At 48.8% G+C, this 25076-nt stretch overlaps 1 long non-coding RNA gene across 2 annotated transcripts; it reads right to left on the bottom strand.

The window, feature by feature from the left end:
• Positions 1–116: 116 nt before the first annotated feature.
• Positions 117–25076, bottom strand: LOC122462750. Of its 2 annotated transcripts, XR_006285500.1 has the most exons (6): positions 25012–25068; positions 23299–23431; positions 8851–8896; positions 7909–8078; positions 2891–2971; positions 117–1087 (listed from the first exon to the last, which is right to left on the bottom strand). It is a non-coding gene; the product is annotated as an uncharacterized LOC122462750 (long non-coding RNA). The 2 variants fall into 2 exon arrangements; XR_006285499.1 differs by lacking the exon at positions 23299–23431 and having other exon boundaries at positions 25012–25076.

Below are 25076 nucleotides of genomic sequence, written 5' to 3'. Positions count from 1 at the left end.
CAGACCTCCTTACACATCCTTCCAAAGATACAAGGTGGTGTTGAGACCACACCTGAAGTTGGTCCCTAAAGTGGTCTCAGAATTTTACCTGACCCAGTCAATTTACTCGCCTGTCATCTTCCCGAAGCCACACATGACACTGTGAGAAAAGACGCTACGTACTTCAGACATGTCCAGAGCTTTGCTCTATTGCCTTAATGCAGCGGTTTTCAAACTTTCTGAGCTACGCCCCCCTTTGAGTTACAATTTTTGGTTGCGCCCCCCCAACCCAGATAAAAATAGACATATGCAACAGTGTGCTTGATAGCCTACTCATAAACCTAACAGAGACCTTAAAACAACTTTAATTACATTACCTACACATGTAGGTTTCAAATACACAGATACTTACCAATTAATGTGAAGGGTGTGGCTTTTTCTGTGCAGACAGTTTATCAATGTGTGGATAGATTTTTGAAACCGACTTTCTGAGGTCGGCCTCCATTTCCAGGCTCGAACGGTACTTTGTCTTTAGCACATCCAGCGGAGAGAATCCAATCTCACACAAATAAGCTGAACTGAATGGTGAAAGAGCTTTGATCGCACACTTTGACAAAGCAGGATGTTCTGAGCCAACTTTCAACCAAAATTCCCCAAAGACTGTTTTTTAAATTGAATGCCCAGTGTCCTCTCACTCTGAAGTTCAATCAGCTTCTCCTGAATGTCAGAGAGATGGGGCCAGGTCACTGCCTCAGCTACAAGAGGCTGGATAATCCAGTCATTCAGGGGTACATTTCCTTCGGGAAAATATCTCTCCAAACTGGCTCTGAGAGAAGTCAAATGATTCTTGATTGGCTCTCCCACACTCAATAGTTCAAGATCTATTTCACTGACAGTGTCAAGTTAACAACGGGAAGGGAACGCTTAAACCAGTTTCGATCTTTGTTTTCCAGAGATCTCGCTCTCTCTTGAATGCCGATATCTTGTTGTACAGGTCAAAAATGGTACTTTCCGCTCCTTGCAGTGAGACATTTAGAGAATTCAGTTTGTCAAAAATATCAGCAAGGTAAGCCAAAAGCACAAGCCAGCGGGGAATCACACGGTGTCTCTGTGTTGGTGAAATTCAAATCCATTAGGAAAAGTCGAACTTCGTTTCTCGGTTCATAAACACATTGCAACACTTTCCCCCTGGCTACCCGCCTGACTTCTGTGTGAAACAACAAAGCATTGTGCTGCACTGCTGTTTCTGCACAAAGCATTGCAAAGAGACATGCCTTTGTGGGCTGCATCTTGATAAAGTTCACGATATTAATAGCAGAATTCAGAACTTTAGTAAGTTCCTGATCCATGTTTCGAGTTGCAAGGGCTTCTTATAACTTTTGCGTCTCATTTATGCATGACTCCTATTGAATGAAAGTCAATCAGCTCACAGGGACATTTGCCCGAATAGAATGAACACTGTATGGAAAACACCTCGTGGGGTTGTCATATTGTGGAATCCCAAGATGCTGAACAAAAGAGCTCTTTTTCAATGTTAAACAATGTGCTGTTGCAATGGAATAGTCCAGCGGTTTTCAAACTTTTTGAGCTGAGCCCCCAATTTGAGTTACAATTTTTGGTCTCAGTCCCCCAAGCCAGACTAAAAGAGGTGGGTCGGGGGTAGAGGTGGCAATCCTGAGTCCCTTTGTGCCGGGCTGGAGTCTGAGCCCTGCTTTACCGGGCTGAAGCCTGAGACCACCTGTTGTTGCTGCTTCCCCCCCCACAAATGTTCCTCCGTGTCCCCCTACAGGGGTGCACCCAAAGTTTAAAACCTCTGGAATAGTCAGATCTGGGTTTTTTTCCTGGCTCTGTTGACCTATTATATGACCTTGGACAAGTCTCTTAGCTTCTCTGTGCCTCAGTTTCTCCAGCTATAAAATGGAGATAATGATATTTACCTACCTTTTTGAAAGAACTTTGGAATCTACTAATGAAAAACTCTATAAAAGTGGGTCAGATCCTGATCTCAGTTACACTGGCATGAATCTGGCATAATGCATCCCAATAAAGTTACTCTGGATTTATGTTCCGCTAAGATCAGAATCTGTTCCACTGAGTCGATAAGGAGTTTGAATAATTAGAAGTGACAAAGATCTTCTAAAAATAGGTATTGATAAAAATCAAGTTGGTGAATTGTTGGAAAATGTGAACATATCTGAATGAATAGTTCTGAAGGATAATCCTTTCAGAGAGTCATATCTGTCAGTCATGTTCTTATATGAACACCCATCACAATAAGACGGAACACCTCTGATCTCTCTGTCTGAGAAATCAACAAAAATTGAACATGAGGTGAAAACCAGAAAACGTCAGGTAAAAAACAGCTGCCACAAACTTACAAATATCCATTGACAGATGCATTATCCAGAATGCCAGTGACTCTATCTAATTTATTACATCTAGGCTCTTCCTCTGAACCCATCATTGTGGTATCTCAGTGCCTAACAAATTAGAGAGAACGGAAGGTGTTCTTTTAATATCTAACACTATATGGATGAACCAAGTATCTTGTCTTATCTGTATTTAGCTTTGTTCTGTTTATGTACTGAAAGGTCATGGAGGTGCGGGGGAGTTACTAATGCTACACAGGCCAGCAGCAAGGTGAACACTATAGAAATGGGGGGAGGAGGGGGAGGGAACAAACCCAGCCACCTCCTGGCAACCCGAAGGCAAATGGAACTTGCTCCCAGCAGTTGTGAAAATCCAACTAACTTTTATGCCCATCATTTGTGACAATTTAGCTCACAACTACGTCTAATCGTCTTTAACTCCCTCTTCAAAAAGAACCCTTTCAGACGAGGACAATAAAACCCACGCCTGATGGAGTCTCCAGAACAGGGTTGGAGGAACCCAAAGAAAACAACAAGCATACCTGCAGACAGGAGATTATTTTCCTCTTTCTCTCAGTTTGCCTCCCCTCAGGATCCGTCCTCACAATATCCCAGAATTCCACCTGTTCCAGATGTGCAAAAAACATGCTTAGTGGGGCCATGAAAGCAGTTTTTTGAAAAATAATCCAGATCAGAGATGGATTAGCAAAGACACATCCCCTGGCCCATCTGCCTGAATGGCATGCTGCCTGTAAATTGGTTGGATCCAAGCCCTGGAGCATATGTGCCAGGAAGTGATGGGATTAGATGAACGGCCTTCATGATGCTGTGAATACCCTTCCTTCGGTAACCCGGGTGAATCAACCATCCTGGATTGGTGAGCAAACAGTGAGGGCAGCATTATTCCAAACTATGAACAAGACAGAGTATGCAGTTGTGACATTCTGTACCTCATGGGAGTGCCCTACGCCCCCATGTTCATCCTTATAAAATGATTGTGTGGTATCCAATTCAAAGTTTGTCATGTCAGGTGTCTTCGGAAGGCCCATGATGCACTGAGTATTGTTATAGTGATGTTATAGTAATTGTTGTTACAGTAATGTTCTAGTAATAATATAGGTTATAATTTCATGTACATAGTTATGAGGCTGAAAATGTATCCTCATGGCTTAAAATAAGCCCAGGCAAAAACCCTCCAAGAGCAGAGGGGCAGTTCACACCTCATCAGGGCATGTATGGGACAAACCCAGCCCAGCCTCACAGGAACAAAGGACACTGGCTTAGGCAGCAACAAAAGGATCTGTTGGACTCTCGAGTGAGTCACCCCCCTTAGAATCATAGAATCATAGAATATCAGGGTTGGAAGGGACCTCAGGAGGTCATCTAGTCCAACCCCCTGCTCAAAGCAGGACCAATCCCCAATCAAATCATCCCAGCCAGGGCTTTGTCAAGCCTGACCTTAAAAACTTCCAAGGAAGGAGATTCTACCACCTCCCTAGGTAACGCATTCCAGTGTTTCACCACCCTACTAGTGAAAAATTTTTTCCTAATATCCAACCTAAACCTCCCCCACTGCAACTTGAGACCATTACTCCTTGTCCTGTCCTCTTCTACCACTGAGAATAGTCTAGAACCATCCTCTCTGGAACCACCTCTCAGGTAGTTGAAAGCAGCTATCAAATCCCCCCTCATTCTTCTCTTCCGCAGACTAAACATTCCCAGTTCCCTCAGCCTCTCCTCATAAGTCATGTGTTCCAGACCCCTAATCATTTTTGTTGCCCTTCGCTGGACTCTCTCCAATTTATCCACATCCTTCTTGTAGTGTGGGGCCCAAAACTGGACACAGTACTCCAGATGAGGCCTCACCAATGTCGAATAGAGGGGAACGATCACGTCCCTCGATCTGCTCGCTATGCCCCTACTTATACATCCCAAAATGCCATTGGCCTTCTTGGCAACAAGGGCACACTGCTGACTCATATCCAGCTTCTCGTCCACTGTCACCCCTAGGTCCTTTTCCGCAGAACTGCTGCCTAGCCATTCGGTCCCTAGTCTGTAGCTGTGCATTGGGTTCTTCCGTCCTAAGTGCAGGACCCTGCACTTATCCTTATTGAACCTCATCAGGTTTCTTTTGGCCCAATCCTCCAATTTGTCTAGGTCCCTCTGTATCCTATCCCTGCCCTCCAGCTTATCTACCACTCCTCCCAGTTTAGTATCATCCGCAAATTTGCTGAGAGTGCAATCCACACCATCCTCCAGATCATTTATGAAGATATTGAACAAAACCGGCCCCAGGACCGACCCCTGGGGCACTCCACTTGACACCGGCTGCCAACTAGACATGGAGCCATTGATCACTACCCGTTGAGCCCGACAATCTAGCCAACTTTCTACCCACCTTATAGTGCATTAATCCAGCCCATACTTCTTTAACTTGCTGACAAGAATACTGTGGGAGACGGTGTCAAAAGCTTTGCTAAAGTCAAGAAACAATACATCCACTGCTTTCCCTTCATCCACAGAATCAGTAATCTCATCATAGAAGGCGATTAGATTAGTCAGGCATGACCTACCCTTGGTGAATCCATGCTGACTGTTCCTGATCACTTTCCTCTCGTGTAAGTGCTTCAGGATTGATTCCTTGAGGACCTGCTCCATGATTTTTCCGGGGACTGAGGTGAGGCTGACTGGCCTGTAGTTCCCAGGATCCTCCTTCTTCCCTTTTTTAAAGATTGGCACTACATTAGCCTTTTTCCAGTCATCTGGGACTTCCCCCGTTCGCCACGAGTTTTCAAAGATAACGGCCAATGGCTCTGCAATCACATCCGCCAATTCCTTTAGCACTCTCGGATGCAACTTGTCCGGCCCCATGGACTTGTGCACGTCCAGCTTTTCTAAATAGTCCCTAACCACGTCTTTCTCCACTGAGGGCTGGCCATCTACTCTCCATGCTGTGACGCCCAGCGCAGCAGTCTGGGAGCTGACCTTGTTCGTGAAGACAGAGGCAAAAAAAGCATTGAGTACGTTAGCTTTTTCCACATCCTCTGTCACTAGGTTGCCTCCCTCATTCAGTAAGGGGCCCACACTTTCCTTGGCTTTCTTCTTGTTGCCAACATACCTGAAGAAACCCTTCTTGTTACTCTTGACATCTCTTGCTAGCTGCAGCTCCAGGTGCGATTTGGCCCTCCTGATTTCATTCCTACATGCCCGAGCAATATTTTTATACTCATCCCTGGTCATATGTCCAGCCTTCCACTTCTTGTAAGCTTCTTTTTTATGTTTAAGATCCGCTAGGATTTCACCGTTAAGCCAAGCTGGTCGCCTGCCATATTTACTATTCTTTCGACTCATCGGGATGGTTTGTCCCTGTAACCTCAACAGGGATTCCTTGAAATACAGCCAGCTCTCCTGGACTCCTTTCCCCTTCATGTTAGTCCCCCAGGGGATCCTACCCATCCATTCCCTGAGGGAGTCGAAGTCTGCTTTCCTGAAGTCCAGGGTCCGTATCCTGGTGCTTACCTTTCTTCCCTGCGTCAGGATCCTGAACTCGACCAACTCATGGTCACTGCCCCCCAGATTCCCATCCACTTTTGCTTCCCCCACTAATTCTTCCCGGTTTGTGAGCAGCAGGTCAAGAAAAGCTCCCCCCTAGTTGGCTCGTCTAGCACTTGCACCAGGAAATTGTCCCCTACGCTTTCCAAAAACTTCCTGGATTGTCTATGCACCGCTGTATTGCTCTCCCAGCAGATATCAGGAAAATTAAAGTCACCCATGAGAACCAGGGCGTGCGATCTAGTAGCTTCTGCGAGTTGCTGGAAGAAAGCCTCATCCACCTCATCCCACTGGTCCAGTGGTCTATAGCAGACTCCCACCACTACATCACTCTTGTTGCTCACACTTCTAAACCTAATCCATAGACACTCAGGTTTTTCTGCAGTTTCGTACCGGAGCTCTGAGCAGTCATACTGCTCCCTTACATACAGTGCTACTCCCCCACCTTTTCTGCCCTGCCTGTCCTTCCTGAACAGTTTATAACCATCCATGACTGTACTCCAGTCATGTGAGTTATCCCACCAAGTCTCTGTTATTCCAATCACGTCATAATTCCTTGACATCACCAGGACCTCCAGTTCTCCCTGCTTGTTTCCAAGGCTTTGTGCATTCGTATATACGCACTTGAGATAACCTGCTGATGGCCCCTCATTCTCAGTATGAGGCAGGAGCCCTCCCCTTACAGACGTTCCTGCCTGTGTTTCCTCCTGGTATCCCGCTTTCCCACTTACCTCAGGGCTTTGGTCTCCTTCCCCCGGTGAACCTAGTTTAAAGCCCTCCTCACTAGGTTAGCCAGCCTGCTCGCAAAGATGCTCTTCCCTCTCTTTGTAAGGTGGAGCCCGTCTCTGCCCAGCACTCCTCCTTCATGGAACACCATCCCATGGTCAAAAAATCCAAAGCCTTCTCTCCGACACCACCTGCGTAGCCATTCATTGACTTCCACGATTCGACGGTCCCTACCCAGGCCTTTTCCTTCCACGGGGAGGATGGACGAGAACACCACTTGCGCCTCAAACTCCTTTATCCTTCTTCCCAGAGCCACGTAGTCCGCAGTGATCCGCTCAAGGTCATTCTTGGCAGTATCATTGGTGCCCACATGGAGAAGCAGGAAGGGGTAGCGATCCGAGGGCTTGATGAGTCTCGGCAGTCTCTCCGTCACATCGCGAATCTTAGCCCCTGGCAAGCAGCAGACTTCTCGGTTTTCCCGGTCAGGGCGGCAGATAGATGACTCAGTCCCCCGGAGGAGAGAGTCCCCGACCACCACCACCCGCCTCCTTCCTTTGGTTAGTTTGGGACTGCGATGAGGTAATGCTCACCTGACTCTGAAGGGGGCGGGGGAAGCCAAGAGGGAAGAAAGAACATGATAAAAGAGAGAGAAGTTTGCCATGATCTTCCTCTCTCTTCCACCTCCATCTACAGACATCACCACCAAGCGACTGAAGCACTGATCAAAGGGAAGAGCCTGGCTGAAGGGCAACAAGCCAGCCTGTGGTGAGAAGCATCTAAGTTTGTAAGGGCATTGAAAGTGTTAAGATCAGCTTAGAATGTGTTTTGCTTTTATTTCATTTGACCAAATCTGACTTGTTATGCTTTGACTTATAATCACTTAAAATCTATCTTTATAGTTAATAAATGTGTTTGTTTGTTCTACCTGAAGCAGGGCGTTTAGTTTGAAGCATGTCAGAGACTCCCCTTGGGAGAACAAGCCTGGTACATATACATTTCTTTGTTAAATTAACTAACTCATATAAGCTTGCAACGTCCAGCAGGCATAACTGGACACTGCAAGATGGAGGTTCCTAGGGTTGTGTCTGGGACTAGTGCCATTTGGTTGCACAATCCAAGAAGCAGCTTACATGCCAGAGGCTGTGCGTGAACAGCCCAGGAGTAGGGGGGTTCTCACAGCAGAGCAGGGTATGGCTGGCTCCCAGAAGTCAAGGATTGGCGTGACGTAGCAGATCACCAGTCCAGGTAACACCAGAGGGGAACGTCACAGCAGTGCACTTACCTGTAGGGCTCAGGAGAAGTGAGATGTTGCTCATGGACTGTGGGCTTCAGAAACTGCCTGGCTGGCTGGAAATAAGAGCCTCTAATGAGCTGATTTCCCCTACTTGCCACAATCAGCCCTTGGAGACACGCAGAGCAACACAGCATCTTGTCAGACCCATCGTTTCAAGCCTGGAAATATTGGATGGAAGGCAAGCGGGCAAAGAAAAACCTTTAAAGGGGGCTGGCTGTGCTGCCATTGCCACGTGCACTCCCCTCCTGCCAGTTCCCACCCCGCCTGCAGGCACTCTCTCTGAGCCTGCGCTGTTGAGCCATCAGGCTAGAGCATCAGCTGATGCAAATCCTTGTAACTCCATTGATTTCAATGGACCTACACCAATTACACCTGCTGAGCATCTGGCCCTACACTAGCTAGGACAAAAATGTCAAGGGCTTCTGGTCCTCATGCTTCAGGACACAAACCGATCCTCAGTTTGGATCAGATACAAATGTCCCTTCTCCCCCAATCTCCAGCTGTCTGGGTGCTCTCTGCAGGCGTGGTACCTCTCGTTGAAGCAGCTGGTATAGGCCAGGGTTGCAGCCAGGACCCCAGATCCCAGGGGAGAGTCTGTTCCAATATGGACGTTTCTAACTGGGAGATAATGATGCAGCCCTGAGTCTAACTGTCAGAGACAGGAGATACTGAAAGGCCTTAAAACTTGACTCAGTGGCTGCACAGCAGCCGCGCCCTGGAAGCTGAATGGGGAATTCCACCACCAAAGCCTGAATTCAGCTACATTTATAGGGCCAAACTAACCCCTGTTGTAATGCCATTGAAGCAAAGGGGAGATAGAGCCAGGTTGAATGTGGCCCATGCTGCAGTATACAGATGAGGGTTTTTTCCCCCTAGGGATTCACTCCAAGATGTTGACACATCAAGGCCATGTATATACAATGCAAGTACCTTGCTCCGATAGGCTCGTAATGTCACAGTCTTCTCTATGGTGCATCTGCAGGAGAAAATAGTGAGGAAAACCATAAACACATAGCAGGGTAGGGTTAGCAGTAGACCATAGAGCAAGAATCCGACCCCTTTGATCTATCTGTGTGAGAAATGGGACCAGACCTTATCTGCTAAACCAATAGGTTCCAAAATCTGTGCCAAAGAACATCCACTGATCAAAACACTATTACATCTGCTGGCCATGTCTGTCACTGAGACACATTCCTGCCAGCACCTGGCATCCCCTTTCCTTCATCCGCTCTCCCAGCTGGAACCAGATGTGGCTGAGATCAAAAGAGTCCCATCAGATCTGGGTCAGTGATGTTACCAGGGATTACGATATTGGCAGATCACAGATTTTCTAAGGCTTGTCGCAACTTGTTTCATAATGGCACCTGATGAAACAACAGCCCCAGGGACTGCGCTTTCATTTGAGATACTTGCTGTCATGGGTTGGTGCTTCCTGCACCCATCTGTGAAAGCCTCGGGCTTGCGGGGGGTTCCAGTTCCAAGCTATAGCCAAGCTTCAGGAAGCCTGCTCCTTTCTCTGTGCCTGGCCTGCTCCTTTCTCTGTGGGATGGCCTCTCCCATCTCTTCCTCCCTCTACCTGTGGTGTGTCTTGTGCCACCAGCATGCTAGGAGGGAATAGTTCCAGTGCTCAGGAGAACACAGGTGCTCCGTGTGCCTTCCCCATGCCCTTACATATTCACACAAGAGCCTGGTTCAATCTACAGTAGCCCTTAGTGAAGAGATTGCAGTGAGTTGTGGGTAAAGTCTGTGTTTTCAGATGAAAGCTGCTATGTAAACGCAATCGATTCTGCTCATTAGTTCACACATTTGGGGCCAGAATTCTAAACTCTGGCCCCTGTTTTTGTGCTTGCAATTATTTGCTGGCTCCATTAGTATCTCGGAATATCCAATTTGTAGGTGAATGCAGGGAATTAGATACATAAATGACCTAAATTGCACCGACAAGCAATCACAGGGAAAAAATGTGTGTGTCTGTTTGACAATCAGACCTTGAAATGCACCTGACTCCATCTGCAAATCAATTCCTTCGGTAGATAAACTGATCCAAATTGCATTTGGGAAATTGCCGTCATAATAAACAGGGGTCTGGTTCAGTGAGTCTAAAACGCTGCCCCACTGGGGGAAAAGTGTGATAAAAAACTTGCAGGATTCCTCTGAAGACACCTCTTGCAAGTGTTCCCGAAGGGCTCTAACACTTGGTCCAAACAAAATGACAAAGCTACAGAATGAAAGCAAAAGTCAAAAATGAGAAACTTTCTGTCTCCTACGCATTTCACTCTGCAGCTCTTGCTATCTCTGGGTGGATAAATCAATGTGCCACCGCTGTGCACAGCTATTTCAGACGAACAAATCTTTATGGCTAATCTCAGGAACATAACGTTTTTAAACCAACATAATGCCCCAGCCAACTTTGCAAATATATGCCGCATAGCTGACATCACTCTGGTCATCCATAAAATATGGTGGACAGCAAACGGTGGCATTTGATTCAGACAAACGGTTCCCAGCGATCAGCTTTCTCCATCCTCTTGCATTCTGGATCTCCCAACTCCCACAGTGGCCACGCCACTGCGTTATGCCACAAGGACATGGCATGTCCAAAAGCGTATCGCTCATTTGACACTCAGCTATGCCTCCGTCTCACACTGCTGGTATCTCACTGCTTCTTTCATTGTCACCTGCAATATGGAACCTTGAAACTAAGGTTACAGGACCCCTGGGAGTGGCAAGAACCCACCATCATGTCAAGCTTCCGCCTCTGCGGCTTATTTCTGTGGCTCTAATTTTACGTGCCAAAGAGGTCAGTGGTGGGAATTTGGAGTTGCAGTGAAGCCAGAGGTGAATTTGGCCCCTTGCATTTGTTCTCCGGGTTCACGACCTAGCCCTCCTTGTCCTTAAAACTCTCTGTGGGCAGGCTCTAGACCACTGCCCCTCCCACTCCCTCCCAGCCCCTCACTGTTCCGTCTACAATTCCAGTCCTGTTGGCACAATAGCTTTCTCCCCGGAAGCGTTTGCCATCTGGAACAGCCTTCCTGAGTCTCTCTGCTTCACCAGCTCTCTGCCCCTTTACAAACCTTGTCTGAAAACACCTCTTCTGTCCCTTGTCTGTTCCTCTGTCTTTTCCCCTGTGTGATTGGCCCTGTGACATATCATTGGCATCTCTTTGCCAGGCATTGCCTTTCTATTGCTGTTTTCTGTCACTTACACCATATACCACCATTAGTTTTGTAGGGGAACGCATTCTGGGATACCACTGGGGGTGGCAAAGGATGCTCTCTTGTAACCCCGTTCTCATTTTAAGACTCTGCATACAGCCTTCAGAAGTTGAGAAAACTTTGACTGGGGCAGGAGGTATATAGACGTTCCTTGAGGTTCTGAAAGTCACCCTCTCTTGTGGGGAGAGAAGAAAAATTATAGACTAACTTATTTTTGTTTCACCCTTTTCCATAAGTCCTGTAGAATTTAGTAGGACTAAACCCAATAAGGGGTTTTTCAAAAGTACTTTAAACCCTATGGCATCATATTCCTGCTATATACCCGATATAGAGTTTTTAACCCATCCAGTGGAATGGGGTGTCAGTCTGGGAGGTTTTGGAATACTTGTTATGGATCTCTGTTACATGCCCATAGAACCCTCTTGGCTTAGTCCCTAATAAATTTGATAGGACTCGTCTCTGGGAGCAGAATGCAAAACAGCCTGGCCTAGTGGGGCTGCATACAGGACTCCTGAGCTGTAGCCTAGACTCTGCCACCGACTCCCTTTGTGACCTTAGTCAAGTCACTTGACCTCTAATTCCTCGGTTTCACCATCTGTAAAATGGGATTAATAATTCTGGTTTGTGCAACTGGAAAGTGACAGGGGAATGGGAAGCATTAATGTTACTGGTTCCTACAAATCTCTTAAGACCCCTTGTGTTCCACTTTACTGGGTAACCTCACAGCAGGATGGCGTGAGGGTTGGAAGGGACAGCAGATAAAAGAGGCTTGAATAATAGATGCCAGGGTGGGGGGAAGTGGCTGACAGTGCACTGATTACAGGCAGCGGAGATGAGCTGGGTAAACTGGAGTGGGGAATTGGCAAGGGTGGCAGACGCTCTGTGGAGCTGGGCTGGCATCCGCTAAGGATCAGACGCCAGCAGAGGAGGAAAGAAGGGAACTGGCTGGAGGCTGGCACTGAGAAGAATGGCAGAGAGAACTGGAGGGGCTGGGTAAGCTGAGATCATGGCGGTAGCTAGGGCTCCAGCAGGACAGGCCTTGCAGACAAGGACAGTCGTGCTGATGTGCCTTGAGCTGTAGGGTTTGTGTGGTGGAGGGGCAGGGGAGCCGGAGCAGCATTCTGAACAGGTGATTGTGTGGCGAGCAGGGACTGAGACCATGGAGGGGAGGGAACTGCAGGGTGTGTGTGTGTGAGAGAGAGAGCAGCAGGGTGTGTGTGTGTGTGTGTGTGAGCAGCAGGGGGTGTGTGTGTGCAGGGGAGCAGATTCTGAAGAGGCGGCAGTGTGGAGAGCAGGGACTGAGACCATGGCGGGGAGGGAGCAGCAGGGTATGTGTGTGAGAGAGAGAGAGAGCAGCAGGGTGTGTGTGTGTGTATGAGCAGCAGGGTGTGTGTGTGTGTGTGTGTGTGTAGCAGGGTATGTGTGTGTGCGGGGGAGCAGATTCTGAAGAGGCGGCAGTGTGGAGAGCAGGGACTGAGACCATGGCGGGGAGGGAGCAGCAGGGTATGTGTGTGTGAGAGAGAGAGAGCAGCAGGATGTGTGTGTGTGTGTGAGCAGCAGGGTGTGTGTGCGTGTGTGTGTGTGTGTGAGCGAGCAGCAGGGTATGTGTGTGTGCGGGGGAGCAGATTCTGAAGAGGCGGCAGTGTGGAGAGCAGGGACTGAGACCATGGCGGGGAGGGAGTGGCAGGGTGTGTGTGTGTGTGTGTGTGCGCGCGCGCGGGGGGAGCAGATTCTGAAGAGGCGGTTGTGTGGAGAGCAGGGGCTGAGACCACGGCAGGGAGGGAGCGGCAGGAATCCAGGCCCCAAGTGACAGACGCCTGACTGAGCGATATGCAGCAGAGTGAGACTCTTGCGGCTGCCGCAGAACCACCGTTGCTGTCCCGCTGCTGGGCCATATCCCATGGCTCGGCACGTGCTCTGGGCCGCGACCCTCTCCTGCCACACTTTAGGAAAGCTGTGGATAAATTGGAGACAGTCCAGAGAAGAGCAACAACAATGGTAAATGGTTTAGAAAACCTGAGCTGTGAGGAAAGGTTAATAAACTGGGCATGTTTAGTGTTGAGAAAAGAAGACTGAGGGGGACCTGATAACAGTCTTCAGATCTGTTAAGGGCTGTTCTAGAGAGGACGGGGATCAATTGTTCTCCACGTCCACTGAAGGTAGGACACGAAGCAATGGGCTTAATCTGCAGCATGGGAGATTAAGGTTAGTGTGAGCAGCTGAGACTTTGCCTAGTGGTTAGAGCCTGTGGTGGCAGCCCTGCCTAGTGGTAGGGGAAAAGGGAACCCAGGCCCTCCCACTCCACCGGGTGACGACCCAGGGGCCCTCTTGGGCATGGTAAGGAAGGTATCCTTGGGGTGCATCATGGCTGGTGGTTGTCCCTTGACCTGGCCCATGTGCCTCTGCAGGCTAGGGAATCCAGGCTTGGTGCAGCTGTCCTCATCCTGGCATAGTTCCTCCATAGCAGTGAGTGCAGCTCTGTCTCTCTCTGCCTGCCACCTTGCTGGGTGCTGAAGTGACTCCCTTTTAAGCCCCTGCTCCAACTGGAGCATGCCCAGAAGGGCTGCCAGGGCTGGGCTTCCCGGGCCCAGAGCTGTTCCTGCACCCCTATCTCTCCAGAGAGTCTGGCGCTAAAATCCAGCCCCACCAAGACATCTGCTGCACCAACCAATTCAAATTATGGTGCGTTCCTTCCTCAGTGTGCTTCAGCCAGAGGGTCTGACCCTGCAAACCCAGATGGCCGGGACTAATTCCATGGGAGTAATAAGCAGCACACATCCCTGGGAGGGCTTGCAGAATCAGCGTGTTAGAAAAGATGCCATTGGGAGGGTATAGTTTGTCTGTGTTCACTATGGCACCACGGAAATAAATAGAGCTTCGATCTAAAGAAAAATGCAATTAGAGCTTTACAATGAATGCCACTTGACTCAGAGCAGGGCCTGTGTGAGGAATTTATGCAAATAAGAAATAAAGCCCTTCGTTAAGCAGCCTGGCTCATTTCAAGTGTCAGGTACAGGGAGCACAGTTATCTAAGACAGTTCTAGAGTTCGATCCTGGCCAAGTCCCCTTCCAAAGTAAGCCAGGGGAACAGCGCCTTCTCTAAATTTGTTGGCACTCAGATTTTCCATTTGCAACAATATTATTCTGACACTGTGATGACGAAGATGGTACAAAACCAGGAATCCTGGACAAACTCAGAATCTGACACTAACACACCAGTAGTCTAGGCTTAAAATAAACAGGACCAATACTATCGTTAATACTAATTTCTGCCGCTTCTTGGAATTTCATGGGTTTACGTTCTCAGGAGCATAGCATCTCCTTCCCTCCTGATACTCAAACACGGATTAATATGTTCCCCCGCAGACATCGTGTTTACCAGACATCCTGATAATGGAATTAAAGTAAAATCTCTATCTGGTTCTGGGGAGACCAATTCCCTTCTGGTCTGGGTTAGTCTGTACCGGGAAGAGGTCTACTAACAGGAAGGAATGGTGGAAAAGGGTAAAAAAATGATAAAGGCTCTGACAGGATAGATTGATGAAGAAATCGCAGTAAATAGGGACAGCCTGGTTAAACGATGACTAGCGGGAAGGACATAACTGTCTGCAGATCATAGAAACATAGGACTGGAAGGGACCTCGAGAGGTCATCTAAGCTGGTCCCCTGCACTCAAGGCAGGACTAAGTATTATCTAGACCATCCCTGACAGGTGTTTGTCCAACCTGCTCTTAAAAATCCCCAGTGATGGAGATTCCACAATCTCCCTGGGCAATTTATTCCAGTGCTTAACCACCCTGACAGTTAGGATGTTTTTTCTAATGTCCAACCTAAACCTCCCTTGCTGCAATTTAAGCCCATTGCTTCTTGTCCTCTCCTCAGAGGTTAAGAACAACAATTTTTCTCCCTCCTCCTTGTAACAACTTCCAGACTAAACAAACCCAATTTGCAATAACAATTTGCATTGACATAATGTATTTATTGCCAGGGTCCCAAAGCCCTTTACAAACATTAAGTCTCACAGTGACCCTTTTAGATATGCAAATGTAACTCTTTTAGATATGCAAATGTATTCGTTTTACAGGTGGAGAAACTGAGGCAGAGAGAAGTTAAATAGTTTGCTCAAGATGTCAAAGCAAGGCCTTTCCCTTCCATCAGTACAGTGCAGTCATTTAACTCCTCTGGGACAGTCTGCATCAGCTTTTTAACAGCACACAGCAACACTGTACATTTTAGGACAGGAAGTGAAGATATTTTGTGTTTGGAACTGCGGAGGGAATTCAGTGAGGCAAGATGCAATTATCCAGTTCCTCCTCTGCCTTGGTGGGTTCTGCGATTTCTGGCGGATTTGCTCACCTCAGAGGTTTACGGCAGTCCTCAGTTTGGCTCCTTTTGTCAGTGGCACAAACCTGCCGTTCTCTCGGCTAATCTCATCACTGGCCAGCTTGGGGAAAAGGAGGAGAACGATCGCCGCAGACTCTGCTGGCCCACCTAATGGGTCGGGGGATAGGCCAGAAACCTTCTCCTCTGGTGGGACCCACAGTCCAGATCAACTCCTCTTATATCAAACAGGGAGTTGGGGGGATTGGATTAGCTTGATTTTTGGCTTATTGTAAAAGTCAGGTACTTATTTACCATGTGAAAGTTGACAACTGTGATTGCAGCCCAAGATGGCCTGGCCAAGGAAATTGACATCTGCTCTGCCAGTGGGGGATCACTTTCCAAATTGACAGTGGTTTTGCTTTTTAATAGAAAGATGGAGCTGACAGGCACATGAATTTCGCTTGGCAGAACCTCAGCGAGTGGCTGCTTCCTTGTCAGATATCATCTATTCGTCTGAGAAGGGAAATGCAATTGTGGAACGCACTTGAACTTGACTGCGAGAGTCTGTTAAGGCCAGGATTTTATTAATGTGTATTCCTTTTTAAATTCAATATGTTGGCTGTTTGCTGTATTTTAACACAATGTACCGGCGGGGATTTTCCAGTGATAGATTTAGTCGAGAGGGAGATGGCACTTACCAAAGTTGTCATGTCCTTTCTGAGACTCTTTCCGTATTTTACCAACTTTCCTGAAGCTTCTCAGCGTCGCTGAGAGGAAAGTACATAGGATTGTATCTATTCCTCAAGCTGATCTCTCTCTGTGCTTACCTTGTGGCCCTCTCTGTCATGCCTGATCACTCAGTGACCCGCTGCAATCCCACTGATTTCACTGGAGCTCTGCCAGTGCAACAAAGTGGGCCCATGTCAACTAGGGCACAGAGAAGTTAAGGGTTAGATTGCACTCAGGTGCTCTCCACATGCACAGGAAGGCCAGGCACAAGGGCCCAGCTCCTCATGGGTATTTAGGCTTCTCACTTCCATTGAAATCAGTGGGAATTAGATACCTAGATACCTTGGTAAAAAGAACAGAGAGACTGCTGAATTGGAATTAATTTGCAAACTGGACACCGTTAAATTAGGCTTGAATAAAGACTGGGAGTAGATGTGTCATTACACAAAATAAAACCATTTCCCCATGTTTATTTTTCCCCACTACTGTTCCTCAGACGTTCTTGTCAACTGCTGGAAATGGCCCACCTTGATTATCGCTACAAAAGGTTTTTTTTTCTCTCCTGCTGGTAATAGCTCACTTTACCTGATCACTCTCGTTACAGTGTCTATGGTAACACCCATTGTTTCATATTCTCTGTGTATATAAAATCATCCTACTCTATTTTCCACTGCATGCATTGGATGAAGTGAGCTGTAGCTCACAAAAGCTTATGCTCAAATAAATTTGTTAGTGTCTAAGGTGCCACAAGTACTCCTTTTCTTTTTGCCGATACAGATGAACACGGCTGCTACTCTGAAAGATACCTTGGTGGGTCTAGGCTAAGAAGCTTTCCTCTCCATTGTCCCCCTGCAGTGGGGCCAGGAACTAATGCAGTGACTGCTTCTTTTGAGGCCCCCTGGAGACGCTTGTTGCGGCAAAGGGCGAGGGAGGAAGGTGGGGCCATGACTCTCAGACCCTCACACGCCGGAGCTGGCCAGATGTGCAGGAGGAACTGTCCAGCCTTGGTGTAGAATCAGACATGCTCCCCACCCCCAGCCCCAGGAACTCCAGGAGGGATTGTGCCTCCCACTGCTCTCACTGGCGTGTGTGTGTATGGGGTGGGGGATCTCCATAGCACTCCCTGGCTGGAGCTGCACACAGCTGAGCCCCAGGTGAATTGTCCAGGATCACACTATTTTCTTGAAGTTTCCCAACTCTACCACCACCTGCACAGCTCTGTCGTGGGGTCCACTCACCCCTAGGGCGCCTCCTCCTGGCCGCTCTGAGGATTAGCTCTTTGCTGCGCCCTCCTCTGGCCAGCTCACCATCCATCATCCTCTCTTACTGTGCATCCTCTCGCTCTCGGAGCTGCCACTTCCTGTTCATGACTTGGCCCCCACGGCCAGGTCACTATGCTCCTCCCCTTCCAGGGTATCCAAGTCCTTCGGGGTGAACTGTCCCTGGCAGTCCGCTCTCCGCTGTCTGGTCTGCAACACTTCCCCAGGGGCTGGTAGGGGAGCCCGGGCCCACCCTCTGCTCTGGGTTCCAGCTCAGGGTCACACTAATCAGCAGCCAAGCTCTGCCCTACCCCGTACTCTGCTGCCTTCCCTACCTCTCTGGCTCTCCCCGTGTGCTGGGCTTTCCGGCCCAAACTCCCTCCTCCCAGGGCGGCTGCAGACTCCTTCCCTGCCACCCCTTCTGCTCTCAGCTCCTGGGCTTTAGCCAGGCCCCTCCTGTTCCTGTCCAGCTAAGCCTCATTTAATCAACCCCTGCTCCCTGGCTCCTCCGCCAGCTGCAGCCCGGGGAGTTAATTGGCCCTCCTGGCCACCTTAATCCCCTCAAGCCTTGTGTGGGGTGGGCGCCCTATCACAAGCTCCAGTGGGTGCTACAGTAGCCGTGGATGCTACAATGGACCGGCCCTCAGCATCTTAACTGCAGCGTCATGTAACCCTGTGCAGAGCACCGGGGCCAACCCACGAGCAGCTTGTGTAGGGCAGTGCTCTGCACCAGTGGTGGGGTAGCAGCGGGACAGCTGAAGAAAAACGCTCGTGTAGACAAGGCCAGTGAGCCAGTGACAGAGCTTGGAATAGAACCCAGGGCTCTTGATCCCTGGTTCCCTGGCCCATTTGAGCTCCCTTCCAAAGAGCGTGGCTCTTTGTGCAGGGTATTGTAGCAGTCTGTGGCATAAGGCATAAAGCCCATTACTCTCTCACTGCCGTTTGTCCTTTGAGCACACTCAGCGTGAACTCAGGAGGGCTCGCCCTGACCCATAAGCTGGATCAGAAAGTTCAGTGTCCTCGCTGGAGCCCTGGTGCTTCCCAGCCATGTTTGTCCCAACACGGGTTATTTACCAGCGTGTCTTGGTCTGTGATTAGTGAGTTTTATTGTGCAATGAACAGCTTTGCTGAAGCATTCCTATTTGCCGGTATTCCCTCTGGCAGAAAAAGTCCCATTCTCCCAGAGAGATGGTGCCGCTGTAACCTGTGGATCTAATAGTTTTCATTTGATAGTGCAATTATTTAATTTTAAAGCCCTGCCAAGTGTATCCACTGAGCCATCTGTTCTGTGTATTGCTTAAGTGGGAATAAAAGTGTCAAGCTGTAGAAGATCAAGGTGCTACGTTATTGTGTTTGTTTGTTATACCTCTGGGTTTGATGAGGAATGCTAGAGGCACCAGGTATATGACTCTTACCTAAGGATGAACCCGATTCCGCTTTCTTTCCTTGAACTGGTAGAAGGAAGGATAATTTTGTTAATGCACAGGAGTGGGAGGCAGACAGCCTGAATCTGAGCCCTGGATCCACCCTAGATGCCCTGGGAGACCTTGGGCAAATCACTCAGGTCAAAGTTTTCACATGTCTAAATTGGAGTGCCTCGCCTGAGACCCCGCAGTCCTGATATTCGGAGGCACTCGGCATCTGCTGCTCCACTTGGCTTCAGACCAGGCCCATGGTATCCCATGGTGGGCACCCAAAATCACTAGCTACTTTAAAAGAGTTTGGCCTTAATCTTTGTGTTCCTTAGTGTCCCCATAAGTCAAATGGGGATAATCCTTCCCCACCTCCCAGGGCAGTTGGGTGACTTTATTCATGAGTGTTTGTAGAGTACTTTGAGATCCTCAGGTGGAAGATGCCAGAGGAGAGCAAAGTACCGTCATGGGCCACTACCTGTTGTGGACCAACCTAGCAGCCAAGTGGGTAGTGATACTTTGGTCTAAGTTCAGTCGCTGGGTTTAACATGTGGCTGCTGGGTGGTGTTGGTAGCCTGTGATGGACAGGAGGTCAGGCCAAATCGAATGGTCCTTTCTGGCCTTAAACCCTATGCTCCGTCCTGTGTTCTCTGCACTAATCATTCTGTTTTAAAAAACAGCCCTACCTGTGCCCTCAGGTTGGGAGTTCTAGAGCTATCGCAGGGGTTTGGATGCCCACTTCCCACCAGATTCAAGTGGATTTGAGTATCCAAGTTTCCTAGGTGGCTTTGAGAATCTAATAGTGTCTTCTAAAATGCCGTGTGGGAGCCTGAGTACAGTTCTCACTGAATGCTCAAGGGAGACTGTGAAAATAGGTAAGCTCCGCCCAGATCTGATGGAGCTCTCGAAGATCTCAACACGAATGACCCAATTTTCCTAAAAGCATTCGAAGGCGCTAGTTCTCCTTAAGGATGGCTGAATCAAGGAGGAGGAAGTTCCTAGACCAAGTCAAGATAGAATTCCCCAAAACTTAAACATTTCTTTTCCAAAAGTGAAAGCAAGCTCTCATTTTCCATACCCGGCTAGCTCCGAGATGCCTAACCCAAGATGTTTCAAACTTTACAAAAGCATTCTCCCAGGGGAAAAAGAACATGCATGAGAAAATTTAGGTGAAAAGCAGCTTGTCTGAGGAGGTCAGAGGTGGCTGTGAAGCATGTGGTGTAAATCCACCTTAAAGTAGAAAGCCGGTTACACCTTCACTATGGAATCTTAACTAATAGAACATGCCAAGGGGGCCAACCAAAAGAATCCCTCAGTCAAACGCTACTCAGAGAGGGAAATAATGGGACTCACCACACAGAGGGCATCCAAAGTGTGGTCTCGGATAGACAGGGCTGGTGGAACCTTGTTTGTGTCTGAAGTGACGTCTATCCAGGCGGGGAGGAACTGGCTAATAAAGACAGTCTTGGCACGGACCATATGTTCCTAACCACTGGAACTGAGGAAGCTCAGAAAAATCTACCTGACAAGCAACGGCTTGTGCGTGAGCCTCTCTGAAATGGGCTGGTCTCATTCTGCTTTCCCATGAATGGGCAGCCACAGCCCTAGCATAACTGGCCGGCTTGATTTTCTTATCTCAGCAGTGACGCCAAGATTTAATGGACGCCAAGTAAACGTAACACCCTTTCTCCCCTAGATCGGGTCCAACCGGAGGCACACGGCCAGGGGTGGCGATGGGAGAAGCTTGCACTGCCACCAGCCACCTGTTCAGAGGATAAACAGAGCTGCTGCTACAGCACCGTTGACAAGCACTGAATTCATGTTGGGAAAAAAGGGGAGTGACACAGGTGCTTGAAGATCTACAGAGAGATTAGGCAAAGGAGACATTACCAGCGGAGAAACACAGCAAGAGAAAAGGGGCCCAGGGAGCTGCCAGAAGGCTCGAATGCCGATTGGCCTCATTCGCGGGAAGGATGGAGAGTGCAGAATGGCACGCATCGGGTGAGTTACTGTGACAGAACAGAAGGGGGCTGGGGCACCTTTCCTGAAGCCCGGTGCCTGGCAGAACTGAACGCCCAGCTGTGTCCTCTGGGGATTTGTGTCATGCCATATTTATCCTGCAAAGCCTAAGAGTGAATGTGTAGAACAGTGAGAGGGCTGGACACAACACCATAGGCTTGCACCTGCTGCAGCTGTGAAAAATCTTTCCTCGGGCTGCCAGGCACCCCTATGTCCCCATTTCTGATTGGAGGGGTGGTGGGAGCTGTGTGCTGGACAGTAACCAGGGAAAGCTGCTGGTGCAGTAGGTGTATTTGGCTTCCGTATTGTTTCAATGGTCCAGTCTGTCACTCCAGGGGCACTGGGTGGTTGGGGCAAAGACACTGGAATATGCCAGCTCTCCGGCTTACAGAGCAGAGAAAAGATGGCCCTGTGGGTAAGACACTGCATGGGACCAGGGTGAGCTGAATTCAATTCCCAATTCGGCCCTAGACTCCTCAGTGTGACCGTGGCAAGTCACTTCATGGCTCTCTGTCTTGGTTCCCCCTGTGTAAAACGACCCTTCCTTTGTCCTGGCTATTTGGATGGTAAAATCCTTGGGGCAGGGTCTGTCCCTCACTGGGTGTCAGTACGAGGGCCCAGCAGAGTGGAGTTCTGAGCTCAGTGCTACTGAAATACCGATAATTTCTGATAAACGGCTGATGTTCTAATGTGGCTCGGGACTATTCAACCGTGCTGAACACAACCCTGCCTCGGCTTTCTCTCTGGCCCCACCTCTGGCTGCTAGGGAGGGCTGGTCTCTTCTCTGTCCTGCCACTCCCCGCTCCCTCTTTCACGCCCTACCCTACCGTGTGCTGAGGGCTCTGAAATGGGGTGCCCAGCCCACACAATAGGCAGAAATTTATCTCCGTGGCATCCTCTGCCAGCACCAGCCTGCAGGACGCATCGCTCACCCAGCGGAGAGCTTGGGCTCCAAGGCTTGTTTAGGAAAGCAAAGGCTCCCCCAGGTCAGTTGCAGGGCAAACAGGCACAAGGGCTGCTCTGTGCTTTGGAGGAGGGAAGGTGAGGTATAGCTAGGAAATGCTTGGAGTCAGGAGCTGGGTGGAATTGCTAAAGGGGTGCAGAGCCTTTCCCATGCAGCTCAATGGCTCAAATCCAGCTCCTGCTGGCAATAGCTCACCTTTCCTGATCACTCTTGTTACAGTGTGTATGGTAACACCCATTGTTTCATGTTCTCTGTGTATATAAATCTCCCCACTGAATTTTCCACTGAATGCATCTGATGAAGTGAGCTGTAGCTCACGAAAACTGATGCTCAAATAAATTTGTTAGCGTCTAAGGTGCCACAAGTCCTCCTTTTCTTTTTGAATGAAAACGGTTACTTCTAAGCCTTCATCCCACAAGTCCTTGTGCGTGGGTGGCAGGCAGCCCTGGAATGTTTAAAATGGGGCATACAAACCGCACACTGGCCAGGGAGGGGTTAATGAACTGCTGTGGGCTCAGCCAGCCCCACTTTTGGGGGCTGCTCAAAGGAGAAGGCCAGCTCAGCTGAGGGGAGGCTGGGCGGGAGAGTGGACCTCTTGTGCTAGCCCCCTGAAGTGGGGCCTGGCTGTGACAAGAACCCACCCAGAGACGGCTAAATGCCAGAGCCACCCTGAGGGAAGGCAGCCCTGGTCGTTCCCTTTCTGAGGAGGGGTATTGCATTCACTATTATCTGAATGGGGCTGCTGCAATCAGCCGTGCCCAGCCCCTCAAGAGGACGTCTGCCCTCGCTACACCTCGGTTGGCTTGCCCCACACTGAAATCTGTGCAGGGATTTGTCACAAGTCCTGAGGCAACAGTGTCACAGGGCTCCAAAGGGGAGGCTGTAACAAGTTAGCTCTTGGCCCTTTTGCGGGAGTGCAGAGTGTGGGCAGAGGGGGCCAAAGAGGAGCTTAGCCAAACACTGTGGTCTTACATCTGTAACCCCTCTTTCCTGCCCGGGTTACTCAGGAACAGACAACATGCCCCTGTGTGTCTGGGCACCTGATGCTGTTGACAGCAAAGGAGATCCCGAGTATCCAGGTGGTGATGTTGGATAGGTGGGAATCCTCTGTCCACCCCGCTGCTGCAGTCCCCTTACTTGTACAGAAATGAACCTTGCGGTGCCTCTGCCTGGCTGGGCCCTGTACACATTAACTGGCATGTCTCAGGAGCCTCCAGGAATAAACCTGAGCTAGTCTGTGCCATGGGTCTAACCTCAAAGTACCGATTATAAACAATACACGACCAACGTACTCAGACTAGCGCGAACACACCTTTACTGAACAATTTAGAAAAAACAGGCTATAACAGATTGAGATTAATGAAAATGTCACAGCTACTTTACATCAGTAGGGGGCACTTCAATACATCAGTTAATAAATGAAGTTTACAATAGTAAATGAAACATCACTAACTTACATTTACACTGGCACCAGTTACCGCACCCCTGAGAGTGCACTCCTCCTAATTTCAGTGTTTTAGACACTTGTGTGGGCACTTGAAGATCTTGAAGCCAGGGACAGCACTCCGTTAGTCCGGTAAAGCAGTCCCGCTGAAGTAACAGAGGGGAGAGCGATTTTAACTTGGGATCAATCCAGGCTGCACCACCCCTCTGAAGATGGGAGTTGTTATAGCCAGGGGCCAGTAACCCAGAATCCTGGTTATAAAATAAGACCACTTTGTCTCTTCTCAGCCTCAAGGAAACTCAAGAGTCTTTGCTGTCCCCCTTCTAAAAAAAAAGTCCTACCAAAAGTGGAAACTAGGTCAACTTACAAAGGTGAATATAAACAATTAACACAAGTATGTAGGGACAAAATTAGAAAGGCCAAGGCACAAAATGAGATTAAAGTAGCTAGAAACAAACTTTTTTGTTTCAGTTTTTACCAAAAAGGTTAGTAGCGATTGGACATCTAACATAGCGAATGCCAGTGAAAATGAGGTAGGCCCAGAGGCTAAAATAGGGAAAGAACAAGTTAAAAAATTACTTAGACAAATTAGATGGCTTCAAGTCACCAGGGCCTGATTAAATACATCCTAGAATACTCAAGGAGTTGACTGAGGAGATATAGGAGCCATTAGTGAATTATCTTTGGAAAGTCACGGAAGATGGGAGATATTCCAGAGGACTAGAAGAGGGCAAATATAGTGCCAATCTATAAAAAGGGAAATAAGAACAACCCAGGGAATTACAGACCACTCATCTTAACTTCACTACTCAGAAAGATTACGGCGCAAATAATGAAGCAATCAATTTGCAAACACCTAGAAGATAATATGGGGATAAGTAACAGTCAGCAGGATTTGTCAAGAACAAATCCTGTCAAACCAACCTGATAGCTTTCTTTGGCAGGGTAACGAGCCTTGTGGGATGGGGGGGAAGCAGTAGATGTGGTGTATCTTGACTTTAGTAAAGCTTTTGATACTGTCTCGCATGACCTTCTCATACACAAAATAGGGAAATACAACCTAGATGGAGGTACTATAAGGCGAGTGCATAAGTGGTTGGAAAACCATTCCCAGAAAGTGTTTATCAGTGGTTCACAGTCAAACGGGAAGGACAGATCAAGTGGGGTCCCACAGGGATCAGTTCTGGGGCCGGTTCTGTTCAATATCTTCATGTAAGAGGGCTGCACTCACCTCTCACGAGCATTCCCCTTGCCAAGTGCGTGTGCCTGCGGTCTCTCTCTACCTGTTTGTGGTGGGTCTTTGCTGACTCAGCCCTCTGGCTGAGTCACACAGTCTGTACGTGATATAAAACAAAGCAAACCAAACCCTTTTTGGGGTCCAAGTCCAGCAGGGCCTCTCTCAGTGCCCTCTATAATGTCTCTCTCAGTTTGTCCCTGCTCCAGACTTTAGAGCAGTGCCCCAAGGCTCCTTCCCTGGAGACAGTGTCTTGGCTTCTGGCCCCAGCTCTTCAGCTGGGCCACTACAGTTCAGTTCTGGGGTGCCTCAAAGTCCAGGCCACTTTCCCAGTGGCTGGTGGTGGGGACCTGGGCCCGCCCTTTACTCTAGGTCCCAGCCCATGGACCCTATCGATAGCAGCCATCTACACTGTCCCTTTAAATAAACTGTGTTGTTGCTATAATTCCCCAGGCCACTTCTCCATGGTTCCTGCAGATTCTTCACCCTTACCTCAGGGCCTTGTCCTTGGGGAGCCAGCCTGAAGCAGCACCCACTCTCCTCCAGATCTAGCAAGA

The sequence above is a fragment of the Chelonia mydas genome, chromosome 1 (assembly GCF_015237465.2).
Source record: "Chelonia mydas isolate rCheMyd1 chromosome 1, rCheMyd1.pri.v2, whole genome shotgun sequence".
In the NCBI taxonomy this organism is placed as follows: domain Eukaryota; kingdom Metazoa; phylum Chordata; order Testudines; family Cheloniidae; genus Chelonia; species Chelonia mydas.
This window is presented reverse-complemented; position numbering and strand designations above follow the sequence as displayed.